General features: G+C 31.9%; 1 protein-coding gene across 2 annotated transcripts in view; it reads right to left on the minus strand.

The window, feature by feature from the left end:
* LOC132716367 (G protein-coupled receptor kinase 5-like) overlaps positions 1-13,906 on the minus strand; it is a 62,570-nt gene extending 48,664 nt beyond the window's left edge. Inside the window, exons 1-4 of one of the 2 annotated variants that reach the window (XR_009623796.1) lie at positions 13,624-13,906; positions 2,296-4,518; positions 1,043-1,201; positions 350-446 (exon numbers count right to left, since the gene is read on the minus strand). The gene's annotated coding sequence lies outside the window, so the exon portion shown is untranslated. Of the gene's footprint in view, positions 1-349; positions 447-1,042; positions 1,202-2,295; positions 4,519-13,623 lie in introns of those variants that run through there. The other variant, XM_060699630.1, reaches the window with a different exon arrangement.
* Positions 13,907-14,126: the final 220 nt, after the last annotated feature.

The following is a 14,126-nucleotide window of genomic DNA, read 5'->3' on the forward strand; positions in this document are numbered from 1 at the left end:
ATCTCATTCACGGACGGGCACCTATAGGAGTAAGGGGCAAATTATTTAAAGTCGACGACCTTAATCACTCGGCCACGGAGGATCTGTTTTGATAATTATTGACACGAAAAAATGGTTTTCTTGTCTGATCGAGACATTTTCACTGATTTAAAAAGTGAAAAGGGGAATCGCCTACTACTTTCCCGTTCGGTAAAGATTCCCTTCTAATTTTGTAATCAATAAAATAAAATATTTTTCATTGTCGCATCTTCTCGGCCCTTTCCGTCAAACTTCGGATATGGAAATAAGATAATCTACTGTCCTAAATGTGTGTTGGTCATTTTCTGTTCGCAATGTCACACGAACTTACCAGTAAAATATAGGCATGCATTTCACATTTCATCTTCTGGCCTCTAACACCCGGTTCAGCTTTTCTTTTATTTTTGGTGGAAGGATGCCCGGAAACACTGCAATATGAAATCGCAAACTATATGATACATAGGAAAACTCCAAACTCTTGCTGATTTATTTTATGAATACATATATATAGTCTTGTATTTTACATTGTATCCATGAAGACCCCTTTACAGTTTAACTAAAACATGTTACATCAAACCTGTCATTTGTTTCCTAGTTCGTATGGTGTCCTGTTTTTGCCATAATGTCGCCTGTTGATATACAATCCAATCGTATCTTATCGTTTTGTTTCAGTCCAACTCTAGATACTGATTATTATTATTATGAATAAAAGTCAAGGTGTTCCAATTGATGCAATATTTTCACACGTTAAAGGTTTATAGTGTCCTTACAGGCGACATTTTAACTGCCTCGAATTGCACACTTTTTCTCATGTAGCTAGTTACAGTAATAAATATAGTAATAAAATAAAGAAATACATGGTTATTGCATTAGTTTTAAAATATACGTTTGATTTCAACACGTCAACTCGCTTGAACAGTTTTTTTTATAAAAATGACCTCTATCTGTATCAAAACGTATCTGGACTGTCTAAAAAGGAATCATTATATTGCATAAATTCATGAAAATGTGAGTAAGAACTTACAATCTGCGTTAACTTTGATTCTTTCAATCTCTTTACACTGTACTTGAACTTTGTATTTTTGTAACGCCTCGAGACCCATCCTCTCTCTCATATTCTTCCGCCTGGGGGAGGGTTCATAATATCGTGGAACCTGACTCAACTGTACATCGGAAACTTGACCTATATGATGTAATGTCATTTTAGATTTAACACGAGTTAAATTTACGTATATCAAATTTATTCAAGTCTCTCTATTTGGAGTAAATAACACGTCAGCCTCAGATTAAATATAAAACTGTATTGTTGGTTTATACAGAATTTATTGTGTAGGAAGCTATAAGCTTATAGACACACTTTCGAATCCGTTCCTGGAACCAGCCAGTACTAAGCAATGAGTGTAAAGTTTCTTGCTCACGACTTGCCCCTGACGGGGTTTGAACCTATGCGACTAGCGATCATTAGATTACTAGTTCGACGCGTTAACCATTCGGCCATGCCGCCACAATATTATACTGTATTGTTTTATGCTGGTGTTCCATTTTTTTTATATCTTGAACCATGTAAGTATGAATACAGAAGTCAACCCAAGTTCAAAATTAAAAAAAAAATGATAGCGCTGTGGACTGACATTCTTTCTGCTCACCCAGGTAACTTTGTTTCCAACCTTTAATTATTTGAGTATAAATTAAGTACCCTTTTATGATGACCTTAATAGTAAAATATTTATATGCCATGATTCAGCTGAGTTAAAATGTTTTGGTACATTTAAAGGGACTCCACTGCGGTTTTTGGCATGACGGGAACGGAAATAATTCTTCGAGATTAATTTTTCATTTGATGTAAGTTAAGGCCAATAACTTGTGTGCAAAATTTCAGATCATTTGCTCACTCAGTTTTTTTTCCCAGAATAATATTTTAAATAATGAAAACTGACCAAAAATTGTAAAGCGTTGCAACGCTTTTTATTAAAATCGGACTAAGGGTCACAAAACTTTTTTTTTCTCAATTTATTTCAGTTTATCTCTCTTGATTATCTTTTGCATATCTTCCTGTTTTAAGTGGCCCTACTGATCTGTGTTTTATGTTTTATGCGTTTGGACCTCAGCGGTGGACGACTAACCGATATACAGCTGTGGCATTTGTTTGATCGAGGTTCATCTGATTAGATTCCTAAAAGCACATTGGCTCCACTACGTTACAGTGTCTGTGCCTCGTGATTATGACAAATCTTGGAATCTTAATGTTATATACTAACATTTTATTACATTATTTACCTTCTTTTTGTCTCCAGCGTACTTTTGAAGTGTCTTCTGATTTGACAAGACTTGACCACTTTTTTAGATGTTGTTTTGATGTTCTTTTTGGTACCCGCAGTGGACCAAACTTTTTCACATCGGCTGTCATAACATTACGTTCTAAAGTCTTAACAAATGTCTTTGCAGAGCCATCTCTGATCATATGAGACGGTACTCGAACTTTAACAGGTTTCGGGTCTTCCCCTGGATAAGCAGGGTGTACGAAAATATCCAACAAACATTCAGTTTTAGCTACACGACTACCAAGTGTTTCTAGAGTTTTTGCCGAGGTTAGTGAGATTTCTCTTTTTAATTCTTCATTCACAACACTCAAACGAGTATCAGCACTTTTTGCTAATTTCAGCGGGAACTGTTCGGGATTCAAAGAATCTTCTGTATTAAATAAAACTTCTGATTTAGTGATGATATTCCTCACTGGTTGTTCAGAGGATTTCTCAGCGGTAGAAGTGTATTCGTTGTTTGTATTTTGACTTGTTCCGGCCACTGGTTCGGAACGGTTAGACACATTCTTGATTCCACCAACTGCAATTTTCTGAGATATTTCATTTTCAGATTTATGGTGCAATCCTTTGTCAGTTACAATGGTAGACGGAGTATCTTTGACACATTTAGGTATTGATAATTTTGAATCGTCCTTGTTTGTGTTAACACCGTTTCCAATTAATTGCTCTCTTGTAATTTCTAAAGATTGCGCCTCAGTCTCATAGGCATCATCTCTTGGTGCATCTTTGCCGTTTACAGTTATTATGTCATTTTCAGGTTTCTCGGATGCAAGTTTAGCTGTGTCAACATTATCCCTTGCTACATCCTTGCAGTTTTCATTTCCTTTTAGTTTATTTTCAATTCGGACTTCAGTCGAATCAACTTTATGCTGTGCAATAGCCTTGCTGAATTCAGTTACTGGTTCACTCTTTGGAAGCATTTCAGTAATCCCTATTTTGTCACGTTTCACAACATAGCTTTTGTCAGGTATTCGTTTCTTCACTGTTTTAACAGATATCGCCCAACAAATATCCTTCCTGTTTTTCTGCTTCCTACTTTTTCTTGTCGATTGTTCGGGTGACAAAACTGTCAGGTTCGTGGTATCTTTTCTGTCAGCAATATTATTTTCATGAACTTGTTCTTTAATTTCCCTTGCTAACGACGCGTCATTTTTGTTTTCTCCTTCTGTAAATATTCTTAAATTATTTTCTACTCTAGGAATTTTCGTGACATTAGTATTAGGTTTGGTTGTTGCTATATTATGTTTCTTGGCTTGACTGCTTTTAGTTGATATTTTCCCCCGAGTTTTCAAATGTGACTGATAGGCCTTGAATATCTTATCTCTTTTTGCGGCTTGGGAATATTTAGTATGTTTTCTTTTTCTCGCAGCACTTTTTCTTTTAACCCTGACTGGAGTACCAGTCACGAAATTGTCATTATTTTTGTATTCAGACAATTGTTTTATCATTGATTTTAAAGATGACTTATTAGCATTGTACATGTTATTTCTCTCGATATGCCCGTTGTTTGTAATAAAAGGTTCATCAATATTTGTTAAACCTGGTGTATCAGTGAAGGCACTGTTGTCTGATATTTCCAGATTATTGCCTCTGAGAGTTGCCGCTTCTGAATGGCCCTTAATTTCCACTAATTGTACATCTGTTAGGGTTAGGACATGATCAGTCATGCAAATAGGATCATCATTAATGCCATCAGCTTTAGAATCCACTTTGGAACTTTCTGATTTGGCACACACTTTTTCACTTTTCCCATTTGTCTTGTTTAAAGCTGGATATGCATTTTCATTTGTTGCTTCTACACAAATGTCCTCCTCTATTTCACACTCAGCATCAACAAAACCTTCATGTAGTGATTCGTCAGAGGAAAAGAAAGAATTGTATTTGCTTTGAGAAAGATATGCGCCTTGTAGTTCTTCTTCGTCTGTTTTATTATATATGTTTACATCTGTGTTTTCGTGAACTATCTGGTGAGCGTTCTCTTCATCACCACCTAGTTGATATGTATCCACTATGTCCTCGTCAGTGAGACCAGCGAGTTCACTAACCGACTGACATGAGTCCGATGTGCCCTCTCTGTTCAAATCAACTGTTTCATCAAAGGATGGATTAGCTCTGATAACGTCAATGACTTCATCACACGTTGGCCGTGCATGAAATAGGACCATGATACTGGCATTATCTGGATATTGGTAAAATGATAAGCATAAATTATGTTGTGGATTATACCTTTGTTCAAATTTTATGGGTAAGTTAAAATCTAGAATTAGCCTCAGGTGAGTTCCATTTTCAGAAGAAAATGTTACTGACAGTGCGATTTTCATTCAACAGGTAAGTTTTGTAAAACAATACATATATAATGATAACTGAAAATGAACTGATAATCATTTTTTTCGCTTGATAATTGTGAGCATTTATCTAAAGGTCCTGGATATTATTTAAGAATAACAAAAAAGGCATACTAGTCTGGCAACAATAGAATGAGACTGGGCAGACTGGTCGGACTTTATTGATTTCCAGATCAAAAATAAAGTGACTAGTATTAAACAATTTGAAAATTATCAACGGCAAATAAATAAGATGTGAAGTAAATTGAAACAAACAAAACCAGAAACAAATCGGAACAAACTAAAGTAACCAGTATAAAACAATTTGAAAATAATCAACGGCAAATAAATAAGATGTGAAGTAAATTGAAACAAAACAAACAAAACCAGAAACAAATCAGAACAAAATAAAGTAACCAGTATTAAACAATTTGAAAATTATCAACGGCAAATAAATAAAATGTGAAGTAAATTGAAACAAACAAAACTAAAAGCAAATCAGAACAAAATAAAGTAACCAGTACTAAATAATTTGAAAATTATCAACGGCGAATAAATAAGTTGTGAAGTAAATTGAACCAAATCAGAATCAATCAGAACAAAATAAAGTAACCAGTATTTAACAATTTATCAGAGGCTAGTAAATATAATGTGAAATAATAGTCCGATTAAAGTAAAATTTAACGTCAAACAAATTGCAACACAAGCTTTTTTTACATTTTTAGTTTGTTATACACATCATATAAAACAGGTAAAAACCCTAAAAAAATCTAACCATGGCAAACCAGAAAAAAAAGTAATTCAAATTTTGCATTTGTTTCGAGCTTTTATATGGCTCTGCATGTACACCATACACAGAGTTTTATACTGTAACCGGTGTCGAGGTAAACAAAAGTTATGAGGCCGCGCGATCTAAATATATCAAAATTTACACATTTACTACTTGGAGTTGGATTTAAAAGCTGTTGTGCAAAGTATGTATAAATTTTTATATTATATTTACTTGTTTTTACAACTTTTAGCCTCGTACATGCCCAAATATCAAATACAATGAATGAATGGTAATGGGTTTTCGCGTGTTTATAAATCAGCGATTGTCGTTTAAAACAGTAAAGATTTTGCAATTTTCATGAGATATAAATAATCATGAGCCTATATATTAACATTCCTTTTGATAATAAGATGTTTATGAAGTAGGAAAAGTAAAAATAAACAAATTTAAGTTTATCCTGGGTAGCTTCAAAATGTTACTACGGAAGCGTGTTTGGGTAAACAATGCACGAAATCTAGAATAAATTGTTATTAATTTTAGAATCATAAATGCATGATATTTATTAACAGATCATTAGTTTTTGGTATAAAAATGTCATTGTGTATGATAGCTACTATGTTTTCATTTTAATAACATTTGGAAGATAAGAATTGAAAGGTAATACTGAGTGTGATACGAGTATATTATCTTTTTTACATACTAGTGATATATGAGATGTCAGGGGAGTCAAAAACAGATACATTATTTACAATGATTATGTACATGTAATTTCAAAATTGTGATTCCAAAAAAGGGAGAAAACTTATTTTACAGTCACAGTAAGCAGTTCAAATTATGGTTGAGCTCCATGGTTTAACCAGAGACATAGATAACATCTGCCTATCTTTAATAGGGTTTGTCTATCTGTTTGTTTTCCTTTCCTTATGCTTTTCGTCCTATATTTATGAAAACTACAGCATTTGGTCAGTCATATTGAAAGTATTGGCCTAAACGAACAGATAACTCATTTATATGAAGACAGTGATTGATAACTAGTTCGGGTGCTTTTTTTGATAAGCCAAAAATGAAAGCCCTGTCATACCTACAACCATGTGACCACACAGGGGAAATGCCTCCTTTTATTTAATTCTGTTTCTCTCGTCAATAACAGTTACAGATGTAATTTAAATATCTGGTAAAAAAGTGATCCCTCAGATGCATTAAAAAGCAAATTTACAGAGCCGGTTTGATCGAGTCTGTATATGACGGATAATGAAAAAGTGCAACATCCCTCATGCCCCCTAGCACCGGATTGAGCGGTACTAAATTCTCAACACTTTAAAGTGCTGGATTCAATGATCCCGAAAGACCAGAAAAATATAACAATACTGAAGTGAAGTACGGGGCAACACTTTACGGCTGCCACACAGCACTTCACATCTATAAATATCTGGTAAAATAAGTGATCCCTCGGAAGCCTTAAAAATAGCAAATTTACTGAAAATTACAGGCATGGTTTGATTGAGTCTGTGATCATGAAAGCTGTATTTGACGTTGAACATACGTTTTGCTCTATAGCGCACCCAAATTTATGCATTTCTCTGAAGAGGACTCCACTTTTTGGGTAAAATTTATTTGATGAATAGTATTATTTTTTTAAAGACCAGACAATGTTTTTTTTTGTAATCTCTTTTTAATTCCATTTTAGATGATTGGATGTAAAGCCGAAATGATAGAAAAGAGTATTGTTATCATTACGACGAGAAGAGAAAACTGCAAGAGACCATAATATGATTAGAAGTTCAGATACAAGAAAAACATGTTGAACGTATATTTATTTAAGACAATAACTGTGTAAGTTGCAGAAAGAACATAAATTTCGTGGCGATGTTGTCAGTAAAGTTGAAACCTTCGACTTTCATGTTTAAGTTAAACAAGACAAGTAAGGTTCTAGGAAGAATCAAAGGCGTAAATGGCCTCCTGACAGCTAAAATACTTTACCACCAATGTTGTAACAGTAACCGTCATTTCAAGACGTTCTTTTTATGAAAAGTGCAAACACACGACTTGTAAATCTAGTGAAAAGACAATCGAAAACAGCAGGAGAAAGCTTTTTAACCACTATGCAATACTTTGAAAGTTATTGAAAGGATAACTTTTTTTAATGTGACTAGGTGTAGTCGAACTAATGAGCATTATGAGAGGCATAGAGATGTGAAGATCACTTAAATATCTCTTTATATAATAAGGAAGAAAACATAAATAGGTTAAACAAGATGTGATGGCATTCAATTTCAAAGGTGAAATATTTTTTAAAGCAACCTAAATGATACATGACATAAAATTGGCATTTTGAACATATAAAATTCTAATTTTGAAACCTTACTAAAGACATAACTACAGCTCATTTTCAGCATTTATTCTTCACTAACTTAAGTGTTGTGCAATAAAAAATAGATAGTTGGTCCATCCTGGCAATGATAGATGACGTTATTTCTACTAAATCATGTTAAAAGTGATAGTTTGCATAACATGTATGGGTAATATTTGGATGGATGAGACTTTGGTAACGTACAAATATGTTAAATGACACAGCAAAAGACTAAATAACGAGTTACTTTCAGACATTGAGTATATTACCAGATGCATTGTTTGTTGTAACTAAGTTTGTTTTCTTTACTTTTATAAATTATTCAAAAGTAGTTAAAAAATGCTAGAATAATGTCAATGTAATTGATGTAACGTATGTTACATTTTGCTTAAGTGATTATGTTTCTCTATTATTTATATAAGCTTATGTGATATAAATATTACTTGAACCTCTTTTCAATTGTAAATATTAGGTATTTTTAAGATAATGCAATTTGAACGTTTTGCATTATTATTATGAGTGGGTGGGGTAATAATCTTGTGTGTCACAAGTGAATAAATAATAAAAAGAGGCCAAACCTGTTATTATTCATTGCAAATTCTATTTTTATGAACACCAATACATGCTGGCTATAAAACTACCAATCTATAACAGAGAAAGGCAAGACAGTCGCCACATATTAAACATATTACGATATTATATATTACGATTTTTATGCCTGGACAGGTACTCGAAAACTACTTGCCAAAAGTCAAATTTCCGAAGGTATATTCTTTTAGGGTTTTACTACAAGGTCCATGCATATATATTGATTGCAAAATACTAAAGAAAGCTTGTGTTGCAATTTGTTTGATGTCAAGCTACATATACTCATAACTTTAGTGGCCTATAAATTGAACGCATCATGAAACGGTCCGATATATTTAGATCAGGTTCGGATTATAAATTTATTATATACTTATAAATGAAATATTGAGAAATATTGATTAAATAAAATGCGTATTTTCATTTTCCGTATTTTCACTGTATTAATATAAAAAATTTATTTTTCACTGCAGTGAAACATATTTTCCGTATTTTCACTGGTTACTTTCTATTAAATTCTGCCAATTCGCAAAATTTAAGGGAAATTCTTTCAAATTTAAACGTCAAAAAAGAGAAATATATATATAATAAACAGAAAATTCAAGTTTTTTCTATAAATACATGATTTATTTTCATCTTGTGGCATGAAAATTATCATATTTCACTTGTGGCTACCGCCACTCATGAAATATTTATTTTCATACCACTCGATGAAAATAAATCATGTATTTATAGAAAAAACTTGAAAATCCTCTATGTATTTTCAAGGCAAATTCCAATTCCAAGTTATTTGTTAAATTACATGTAAAAATCTTTAGTTCGTATAATAAATGCAGGATGGTTGTCAAAAGCGGAAATCGTGGTCGTATTGGACTCCTGACATATAATATATTTGATGAGTGTACTCACCTATTCTCACAAGATAGGCCCAACTTAAATTGACAAAATGTTAAAAAATGAACTTGTTTTTTATCAAAGTTTTATTACATAGATGGTTATAGAGATATCTGTCTGACAAATTGGGAAAGTTACAGCACTCAAACTCGATTATTATCTGTAGAACAGCCACTGAAACAAATTGAGTACTTTTGCAAAATGTAATTTACGTTACCTTAACTAAAAATAAACCAATGGTCATATTAAAGATATTTTGATATATTCTATATATGCACTTGATACAGATTGTCACTTCGATAAATAATTTGCCAAAGTAACATTACATATTTTATGCACAGGTTTTAATAAAACCGTACACCAAGCTTTAACTTTTTCATTTATGTTGGGTTGAATATTTCTGGAAAATATGAGCATCAGTAATAATAGCTACATAAACAAACTCATTGTTATACTTATTTAGTTGATTTTATTATGAATTATAAGCACCAAATATTAACATACAACAGTATTTGACTTTAAAAAATATTTTGTATGCAGCATACACCAATACAAACATAACTCGAAAATGGTAACGTAAATTACAAAGTATCACCTTTATCTGGGCAACAGCAAAAAAAACTATATTAAAGATAAAATGACAGCTATGTTTCTTTTTTTTTGCTTTTGAATAATCTTAGATGTAATTATCAGTAATAAGTTCATCTACTGAGATAAATTTATGAAAGGTTTATGCTCAAACATATTCATTTACCCATTTCTTTAAGAAACTAATAGCTTAAGGCCGTAAATACCTCGTGAATGCCATTAAGACATTATCTTTTTTATCATATATATAAAAAAATATAAACTATTACAAAGTCTATGACTTGGTTTAAAGCTGTTACTTTCAGACCAAAAATAACAAATGAACAAAGTAAAAGGATATACCAGTTATGGTAACGTAGATTACCTTATATTCAAGAGTTTTTATATATGTTTGAACATGTCAAACAATAAATTGTTGATGTCAGAGCTTTTGCAAAAGAAAATAAATTAATTCATAAATTGAAATAGAAAAGTCAGATCAAACGCATAAGAAAATCTTTTCAATTTTTAAGCATGATGAAACACAAAAAAACCCAACGGCTTTGTTTGAAATCATTTATTTAAAGCGGCCTTCTGTTTTTCTGAAGCTTTTATATAAAAGTCAAATAAAAAAAATATGGTGGAAAATTATATTTGCCATCATAAATTACAGAATCAATAATTAAACTCCTGGATTCCTCTAATCTACATGTCCGCTATCTAATTGTATATTGGTAAAGCGTGTGATTCGTTTTCCGATTTTCTATTTTTAGAAACAAACATCACCGGCGTTCTATGAAATTAAATAAATAATAAATATTTAGACACTGTTTTAAAGTAGTCATTTACTTACATGGATATGTTGAACTTTTCTAAGATAAAATTACTGAAATACTTAATTTGAAAAAAAAAACAAAAAAAAAAAAAACAACATTTTCGAACAAAAATGAAAGCTGAATGTCGCGCTTTAAATTTATCTTATCTCGTCCTCTTTTAACCTGAAAGAGCGCACATAACAAATAACTTTGGATGTCTTCTCACTTGACACAAATCTTGGCGGCATTGTTTGGCCAATTGAAAGTTGGTGCTTTGACCCCTTTACATTTTCGATTTTGCTAGTATGAAACAAGAAAATCGTCATCAGCTATGACAACCTCTTCAATCAGTCCAAGGTACCAATGTACCGAACTACTATTTTCGTGTTTCCGGGTGCTTGAACGTACACCATTTTCATTATCGACAATCAGTCTGTCTTCTTCTTGAACACAACCAGACCAATTAATTTATTAACTTGTATTTGAGTCTCAAACTCTTTCATTCTGTGTCAATTTCTGGACATTTTTTCTGACATTCTATGATCTGGTCGCTAAAGCCCCCCCCCCCTTTTTATCTTTTCACTGTTGTTGCTCAGTATGATTTTGTTCTTTTTCTTTCTTCAAGTTATTTTACTCCTTATGTTGATATTTTCCTCCCACAAAAGGCTCGCTGTATATCAGCCTATGATATACCCATGCTAGCTGAAACAAAGAAAAAGTGATCTACGTTACTTATTTTGTAATCAACGTTACCATTTTTAGAAACCATTTATTTATGCCTAAATTACAGTTTTTTCTCCAGGAACAAACAGAGTTATTACATTTAACTACCATATAATGATCTAAAATATAGGAACATGTAAAATATTTTGGAGGAGAACTACTTATTGGTGTTGCAGATATCACAAGTTGATATTTTTGTAATCTACGTTACCAACATTTGTATCACATTTGTTACACCTTTATAAAATCTTAGATGATCTGGTATAACACAGATAACATACATGTATCTCTGTAGATCTTTTATGATAAAAAACTTTATGAACAAAATCTTTTGGTAAGTAAAATAGGTAAGTAAAAATGAAGACAAAAAAACGGATTTGTTAAAAACTTGGGCCATGACGTAACTATTATATGCAATAAATGTTTGAATTATGAGTGTACAAGATTAATTTCATTGAAATTAAAGATGTATAATTCAATTATAATCTTAAAAATATAATAAAAAACATTTTATCACTTACCTTGTTTTACTTTCCTGAAAATAACTGGAACTCAGTAATATAGTGTTTCTACGCGGAAATTGCAAATGCAAACGGCGGAATAAGTGGCAATTTGAAATAAAGGGAAATAAACTATGTGTATATTGATCTAGAAGTATATATAGCGGAACCTTGAAACAGCTGAACATTATCTCATACATCAAAATCAAATTATTTGCAGAAATTGAAAAACCGTGGTAACGTTGATTACATCTCGTAGATTACATTTATATTGTCAGGAGCATGATTTTTTTTACAAACAATCAACTTTTACAAAATAAAGAAATATTGAATGTTTAACAAGTCTAATCTAATTGATAATAGTCTATAAAGAGCACCCTCTGTCACGACATTTGAGTAATAGCAGTAACGTAGATTACATTCTTAAATTTACTTTAAAAATATAAAGTTTTGTGTTTCTGGTGTAATGTTTTTTTATGAAATGAGTTAATCATTGTATCGCGTATTGTTTATACTATGTTTTGTTAGTATTTTCATCTGTTTAAACACCTTTTAATGTGTTTATTGCCTGTGTATTTTTTGTGGCGCAAACTAAGTAACGTAGATTACATTCGATTTGGAGACAAGAAAGTTTTGTTTTATAACGAATAATGCAAAGAGCTTCACTCAGAAATTCTTTTAATTTTCAAACTTCAACATGTCGTGAAACAAAAATTAAAAAGATATGTTCACTTTTCAACAAATTGATGCAGCACTTGTGTGTTAAATCATGTAACCCCTTACAGAGACAGCGTATTTTTCTTTTAAATTGATATCATTTGTTCATTTATTTTTCTAAATACCAGTTTCTGACATCTATTGTGAATATGATTTAAAAGAAGGAACCATGTTATGTTGAAAAAATAACAAAACTCAACTGTATAATTGTATATGTTTCAACTTTTGTCAAGAGACACTCAAATTTCAAACTTGGGCCTATCTTGTGAGAATAGGTGGTTACACTAAGGATCAATAATTGATTTATTGAACAAGAAATAGGTTGTAAAAAAGGTTTCTTATTGTGTGACATTATGCTCACTTTTTCCCGCTGTCAAATTGAGTTGAATTAGTAATACATGTATATTTCAAAAGATTGCCTATAGTAATGGTGACTGGCCAATAGTTCGTCACCTTAGTGCAGTAACAGGTTAACTCCTATTAAATTATAAAAGGAGTTAACCCGTTACTGCACTAAGGCGGCGAAATTAAAATGTTAATGTAATGTCTAAAAGTATCTTATCTAATCTTTTTTAGAATTGAGCGTTATAGAAACATTCTTCACGATATTTTAAAAAAAATTCATTTGGTCTATTTTTTCATAGTAAAATACAATACTGAACACAATTACAACAGTATGGCAAAAAAAAATCAAGTTATTTTTAGTTTTAACTCTTAACTAACCATTTTACAGCTACATAAACTTATTACATGTGCACTCTAATCAGAAGATAATGAAATTGTATTTTGATAATTTCATTATAACATTAGAAGAACTAAATGCCTACAACTAAGAAAAGCGTTTGTTTTTATTGAAAAGATTATATACCTAGTGAAATTATGAAATATGTTTTTCACGTTATTGTACAGCCGGACTTTATTTAAATGCGGCATCAAATTGAAATATCGTCGGAAATAAACTCTGTAAATGAAATTGGACATGATATTACAAATGTTGACATTCACATTTGTAATATCATGTCCGATTTCACACTAACCATCTAAATTCCCAGTATTTACAACATCTTCGGAAGACACAGATTCTGCCCTTTTGACATCAGACTTTGAAGACGTTCCAGGAACGCTATCGTTTGTAGAAATGATGTCAACTCGTGCAGAAAACTTCGCCAGTTTCACCCGTTTGGCTATTTTTCTTTTCCATCCACCGTTCTTCACTCGGCCTTCTTCTGAATTAATAGGGTTCGGAATTATCTTCGTCTTTAGACAACAGTTACCCATTCTCTGTATATATTTTAAACAGCGCCATAATGACCATATGTGTTGCAAGTTAATGACGCCGTCGTCAAGTATACTATGACGTCATAGACGTTATGCGTGCGCATCGGGACGGTTGCGCTGAAAGGTATATAGAGGATATTGAATGAGTGTATGTTCCATACTGAATTTATTGCACGAGTTGAATAAAATCATATTATGCGAGCCTCTGGCGAGCATAATATTATTTTATTTAACGAGTGCAATAAATTCAGTATGGAACTTT

Source organism: Ruditapes philippinarum, unplaced genomic scaffold (assembly GCF_026571515.1).
Source record: "Ruditapes philippinarum isolate M1 unplaced genomic scaffold, ASM2657151v2 ctg1776_1_1_1_1, whole genome shotgun sequence".
NCBI classification, from domain to species: domain Eukaryota; kingdom Metazoa; phylum Mollusca; class Bivalvia; order Venerida; family Veneridae; genus Ruditapes; species Ruditapes philippinarum.